This window comes from Acomys minous (assembly GCF_964271855.1).
Source record: "Acomys minous genome assembly, chromosome: 16".
Taxonomy (NCBI): domain Eukaryota; kingdom Metazoa; phylum Chordata; class Mammalia; order Rodentia; family Muridae; genus Acomys; species Acomys minous.
The window spans coordinates 39900250-39907458 of NC_140498.1; positions in this window are offsets into that span (position 1 = coordinate 39900250).

Here is a 7209-nt window from a genome sequence, read left to right on the forward strand (position 1 = left end):
ACGCTACAGCTGAACTCTCCTCACAGCCTTGGAGTTGTTTTAATCCTCCCTAAAACTCAGCCTATGTAAGGGGATGTAAACTTCAGGGAGTCAGGGGTTAGTCTCCAGGGAGTCTCAGATTGCTAGAAACTGCATTCTCAGCCCTGGTCACCATTGACGCCTTACAGTGCTCTTGTGTTAGTAGATGTGTCCCAGGATCATGGTGCTACAGGGAGCAGATAGGGCTTTGAAAAGAAAAGGGAAAGTATTTTAATGTATCCGAAATTCATGTTTGAGGTGTGTGTGGCTTTGTCTAGATGGCTGCACATCTTTTCAGCTCTCTCCGGTTTTTAACGTCCCTTTGCAGACCTGCGCATGTACCTGGGTTTACCTTGGAGACCTCTCTTGTTACAATAGAGCTGTTGTCATTGTTGCCGGTTTTTCCTCCAGCACAGGATGTGAGACTTATTACAGAACATGATTTGGTGGGGCGTAGGACAGGACAGTGAAACTCCTCCGGAGTGCAAGGCCTTCTGCCACTTGTCCGGGAGACCACGCCTGGGAATATATTTTACCCCACAGCCATCAGAGAGGAGCCACCTCTCAGCCACTGTATCATCGAATTCATTTGCATTAAACTTGGTAAACAGCTCACTGTTCAGATGGACATGACCGCTAGCCAAGGTGAACCCTGGTTACTGTGCTCTGGGGCTTCCCAAAGGCACCGGTCTGGAGCCTGGCTTGGGGACAACATTTAGATCCAAGATTTTAATAGCCACCAGAAAACTGTCTTCAAGATCCCTCGGGGCAACCCCCTGTAGGTAACAAGCTGCACACATTCCCAAAGAGGCTGCTGTTTGCAGCCGTTTCACACTAGGTCCCTAGGGAACCTGCTTGGTTTAATTGGCTCCAGGGTCATTGTTGTTTTGAGGCAGGATCTATCTCTGCAGCCCAGACTAGCCTTGAACTCACCACAACCTTTCTGTCTGAGCTTCTTGAATGCCAGGATGATAGGGGTAGTTTCCTCTTTGTTTTTGTCTTGTTTTGCTTTGTTTTCAAGACAGGGTTTCTCTTTGTAGCCTTGGCTCTCCTGGACTCCCTTTTGTAGATCAGGCTGGCTTCGAACTCACATTGATCCTCCTACCTCTGCCTCCCAAGTGCTGGGATCAAAGGCGTGCACCACCATGCCGGGTTCATTGATGTACTTTTCAAACCCTGAACTGATTACTTAATTCATCAAGGTTTCTGGCACATTCTTCTCTTTCAAAAAGCCTTGGCCATTTCTGGCTCTCACCTTCTGCGACTCCATGGCAAGCTAGTCACATAAACCTGTCCCAACTGCTACATTTGTTCAGTTCCACACAGGCACAGTGATTTCTGTTTCCTAACTGGGAAGACAATGCCTATTGGGACAATTCATTGTAGGACCCATGAGGGGAGGGAGGTGGTTTGCATAAATCAGTTGACAAACTGCTGATGAGTAATGTTTATGAGTTTTAACGAAAGAACAATTTTTCCTTTACAAATATTGGAACAAACACAATGGTTGATGGCATGTATAGGAAAGTCACGCTGCCCTGAGGTCAGAGAATGTAACCCTGGCTGTGAGAACATAGCGTCATGGGTGCTTGGGTTTGTTTGTTTTGTTTTGTTTTCCAAAGCAACTGTATGCACTTAAACTTTGGAAATATTTTTATTCTTTGGCTTATAACAGAGACATCTTGCCCCCAAAGCAACCCAGTTTCGTCTATCTTAAAATAAGATGTTCGCAAAGAAAAGATGGCCGGGGATGTAGTTCAGTTAGTGGTACTTGCCTAGCATGCATGAAGCCCTGGGTTCCACCCCAGGCGCCTGTAATCCAGGCATGGTGTAAGTCTGTGATCCCAAGCACTATAGAGGTAGAGACAGGAAGACCAGAAATTCAGGCTCATCCTCAGCTAGGCAGTCGGTTGTGGGGCAGCCTGGGCTCCCTATGATCCCATCTCAAGAAAACCCAACAGGACGGAGAGATGGCACAGCCACCAGGAGCATGCATGTGCTGCTCTTTGAGTGGTTGGTTTCCCAGCACCCACATGGTGGCTCGCAACCCTCTGTCTCAAGTTGCTGGGGATCTGACACCCTTTTTGCCCTCTGTGTATCGGGCACGTATGTGGTGCACTCATATTCATTTGGCAAACCACTTATACACATAAAATCAAATAAATCTGAAAGAAAGAAAAGTTGCTTTGAATCAATGCTGAACACAGTTTAATACTTTGAATGCCCCACATTTTTGTTCCAACGAAGCGCTTTTACCCAAGCAGTCGCTTGTCTCCTTTAGTGTAGTGCTGAGGAGGACTAAAGCCAGGGTCTTACACATGCTAGGCAGGTGTTCCACCACTGAGCGCCATCCTCCGTCTTAAGGATTTTTCTTGTCAACTACTTTGTTCCTGTTTTGAGGCAGGGTCTCACATAGCCTTGAACTTGATAGCAAAAGATGGCCTTGAACTTCCAATCCACCTGCCTCCACCTCTTGAGTGCACACCTAGTTTATGTAGTGCTGAGGATTGAAGCCAGGGCAAAGCACTCTACCAACTGAGCTACATTCCCAGCCCACTATTGCATCTTTGTGTTTGTGTGTGTGTGTGTGTGTGTGTGTGTGTGTGTGTGTGTGTGTGTGTTTGGTTTTTGGTTTTTGGAGACAGAGTTTCTCTGTGCAGCCTTGGCTGGCCTGGACTTGCTTTGTAGACCAGGCTGGCCTCGAACTCACAGAGATCTGCCTGCTTCTGCCTCCTGAGTGCTGAGACTAAAGACATGCGCAGCCACCACCGCCCAGCAAGGTTCTGCTTTTCTAAACACATCAGGATAGGCTATTTGCTGAGTGTGGCTGTTCAGAACAGTTGTCGCTTCTTGGGGTTGTCACTGTTCTTCCGGGTCTTTGCTTGTGAGAGGCAGCCCTCTGCCCTGCTGAGCTGCACCCCCAGCCCCCAGCCCTCTTCTCATGTCTCACTTGAGGGCGGGATCTCACTAACTTGCCCAGGCTGCCCTTGAACCTGCTCCCCATAACACCCCTGGGTCCAGCCCTAGCTGCAGGGTTACTACCTGTTTTGTAACTGGGCTACGCTGTCCCCTGCCTGCCACACAGACTGGACACCTGTCATTAGTCCTCACCTGTCCAGAGCCCAGACACTGTCATCATGTAAAGAGCCTGGCAAGGGATGCAGCTATCAAAAAGATAGTCCCTCACCTTGACTATTAGACTAATGAAATATTGGACCCCAAGAAATTGGAATTCCCTCAGGAATCTCCTACTGGGAGAAGAGAAGGCCTAAAGCATGGGTCGGTCAGAGGGAGAGTTTGTCTCCTGGAAAGAGATTCATAACTTAGCAGGCCCTTGCAGGAGCAACAGTGCTGAATCAGTGGTGAGCAGGACCTCACCTTGACTAGGGAATGTTTAGATGTATATAACTCTGGCCTACTACTTAAACCTCAACCTCTCTTCAGGACCCTGATAATAAATAGTCTTGAGGAGTCACTGGTTTTCTTTGTCTTTCTTTCCAATACAGCCACATTGAATAAATCTCCTTTTTTTTTTTCCTGCTTTATACTATTAATTCAGTCAGCCAGAGCTACATAATGAAGCTGTCTAAAAAGACAATGCCTGAGCCGGGCGTGGTGGCGCACACCTTTAATCCCAGCACTTGGGAGGCAGAGGCAGGCGGATCGCTGTGAGTTCGAAGCCAGCCTGGTCTACAAAATGAGTCTAGGACAGTCAAGGCTACACAGAGAAACCCTGTCTCAAAAAAAAAAAAGACAATGCCTAACTAATGCCACTGTCTTCAGAAAGATGGACACAACTGCCCATGGACTTCACAGTTGGACATAACCTAGCTGTGCTTGCAAGAGGAAAAAAAAAAAAATGAAGGGAGACTCAGAGCCTCAAGTCGAGACCACCTGGCACTTCATCCCACAACAGGTGAGCACAGCTGACCCCAAAACTCCCTGCAGGTGGCACAGGCAGCCACACTGTCAGCTCAGTACCGCATGCCAGGGCCACTTGGCCAGATGTTGAGAAAGGCAGCAGTTAGTTCAGACCATGCTCCAGGTCCCATGCCCCCCCCCTCCGTGTGCCTCCGCCCCATGTCCCCCTCGTGTGTGGCCAGCCTACCATCATCCCTGACTTGGATGAGAGGTGATTCCTCTCTTCCATGGGCCTGTTCTGATCAGATGCTACGGACACAGCTCTTTTTTCTCTGGTGCCTCAAGCATCAGAAGTACTTGAATGGAACGGGTCCGGGGCTCAGCAGGACCTCTGCGAGCCCTATGGCCTCTGGGTACCAGGGAATCAGCTCTGAGAGATAGTAGCTGGCAGTGGGTGGGACAGGCCACCTAGGGCCAGAAACCTGAGCTGTGGCAGATGTTCCTGCTGCTCAGCTAAGGGAAGCATGCCAGACCACATGACTCCCTCCCATAGCTGGAAAAGAACAGGGGTACCAACCCCCTCATGTCCGAAGTAGAGTAGCAGTTCAGCCCCATCAGGGGGTGCTGGCCTCCATCACCCATCTCCTCTACTTGACCCTCACTAAGGAGATGGTTGGTGAGTTGCTTCCTATTTGCTGATCCAGGTCATGTGACCCTGGCCAACTCTGAGAGCCCCACCTGTCCGGACCCCCAAAGGCCATTCTTCAAATTCAGCAAGTGCCCAGTGTCGCCTGCTGAAAGCCCCAACCTCCCCAGAGCCCATTGTGTAGGATGGAGGGGTGCCCAGGAAGGAGGGGTGCCCTGAAGGAGGGGGGCCCAGGAAGGAGGGATGCCCAAGAAGGAGGGGTGCCCTGAAGGAGGGGTGCCCAGGAAATAGGTGTGTCCTGGAAGGAGGGGTGCCCAGGAAGGAGGGATGCCCTGAAAGGAGGGGTGCCCAGGAGCTCTCCCATCCACCATGCTTTCTGTGGACACAGGCGCCCCAGCAGCTGTTCTAGGGCCTTAGGTCTGGTTTTAAAGTTTCTAAAGAATCAGAAAAATTAGAACTTTAGACTTGTAAATAAATAAATAAATAAATAAATAAAAGTTGATTTGAGGCCAACAAGAAGATTTGATGGGTAAAGGTGCTTGCTACCAATCCTGAAAACCTGAGTTCAGTTCCTAGAACCCTCATGATAGAAGGAAAACACAAATTACACATGTACACACACGCGCAGGTGCACACAGAGCACAGAGCACAGAGCTAATGGCGGCATGTGATGGTGTACCCCTAGAATCCCAGCACTCAGGAAGGAAAGGCATACAGGTCTCTAAATCTGAAACCAGCTTGGTCTGGTCTACATAGTGAGTTCCAAGCTAGCCAGAACTACATAGTGAGTCCTTGTCTCAAAAACAAAAAACAAAAAAAAATTCAGTTTGTTATTTTTGACAGCTTTACTAAGATGTGATTTCCACACCATACAATTCACCCTCTTGAAGAGTTCAGTACACGCCTGCAGGCCTAACACTGGGGGGGGGGGCTGATGCATGAGGATTTTTAGAGTTCAGGGCTAGCCTACGCTACAGAGTGAGATCCTGTCTCAAAAACACAGCACAAAGAGTGTAGTTGTGGGTTTCGCCCTGTCCCTGAAGTGCAAGCCATCCCCACACCCCATGTTACAGTGTTCCCCTCACCCTGAAAAGACACGTGTTCTTTAGCTCCCACCTCCTGTCCTGACGCGGCTCCCCAACCCCTAGCAGCCACCAGCCCACGCTGTGGATGTCCTTCTCCTGGGAGATCAGACCACGTGGTCCTTCATGACCAGCTTCACTTCCTCACCTGGTAGAGAACTCCTTCCTGCTTGGTCCCTAGCCATCCTAGGAAGCCAGAAGTCTCCCTGACTCGACGTATAGCTTAGAGAGTACCAGCTTTAGTCCCCTGGGGCTGCTCTCCCTGGCGCTGTAGATATGGTGGCTTACACACACACACACACACACACACACACACACACACACACACACACACACACCAGGGCTTTCAATCTGCTGGTCTGAAGGGGGACCACAGACTGCAGCTTTCCCCTTACATGCCGCACAAGTAAGCTCTCTCGGGCCCCTGCTATAATCGCCTCCTAATGTTTCTGAGATAGAGGTTAGAACTTCAAGACTCAGGGCAACACCACCACCGGCGCTGAGAGGAGGGACTTTCCTAAGCACTGGATGACGGACACATTTGTGGGCCCCTGGAGAAGCTGCCTCCCCTCATGCCATCCATCTGAGATGAGATGTGGGGAGTCATAAGGGCCTCAAGGTGCCTGCAGAATATTTCAAAGCATCATGGGTGGAAATAAGGGCTTGAGAGCTCTTGCTATGTAGCTCAGTTGGTAGAGCCTAGCATCCACTAAGCCCCGGGTTCAGCCACTTAGTGGATGGAGTATGGTAGTGCATTCCTATAATACCTGTAATCCCAGCACTTGGGAGGGGGAAACAGGAAGATCAGAGGTTCAAGGTGATCCTCAACTCTTTTACAAGTCCCAGGCCAGTCTGGGCTACATATGACCCTCTGTCAAAAAACAAAATGGGCTAGGGGGATGGCTCAGTGGAGAAAGCACTTGCGCAAGCATGAGAACTGTTGTTCAGGTTCCCAGAAACCATGGGAAAAGCCAGGTGGATATGGCAGTCCAACCAAAATCTCCCCAAGAGCCAGATGGGGACTCCTGGGGGAAATGGGCTAGCTAAACCAGCTGAGTGGGCAAACTCTGGGTTCAGCCAGAGACCCTGCCTTAGTCAATAAAGCAGAAAGTGATCGAGGAAGACACCAATGTCAACCTCTGGCTTCCACATGCACATGCGTGTGTACGCACATGCGCGCGCGCACACACACACACACACACACACACACGAAAATGCATACATGTTCATGCAAGCACAGCAAACTTGCAAGAGAGAATAGGGAGAACTCAACTCTTTAGAATTTGAACAGCCACATGGGCTCAGAAAGAGGCATTTTGACACGACAATGCAAGAGCTGAAGTATTGGGGAGACCCCTCCCCAAATCTGACCCCTGCCTACGATTCCTGGAGCCTGTGCAGGCAAGTGGAAGAATCTCAGGACAACACACGTTAGGGGGTCTGGACTCCACAGAGTAACGTGGGCTAACTTAGTAACCAAGACCACCTCCCCTCCACACCACCAAGGCCTCAGAGGCACTAATGGGGGATGCCCCACTCTACCAGCTCAGCCCCCCCCCCCACCCTGAGTGCCAAGCTCTGGGTTCAAAGTTCAAACAGACA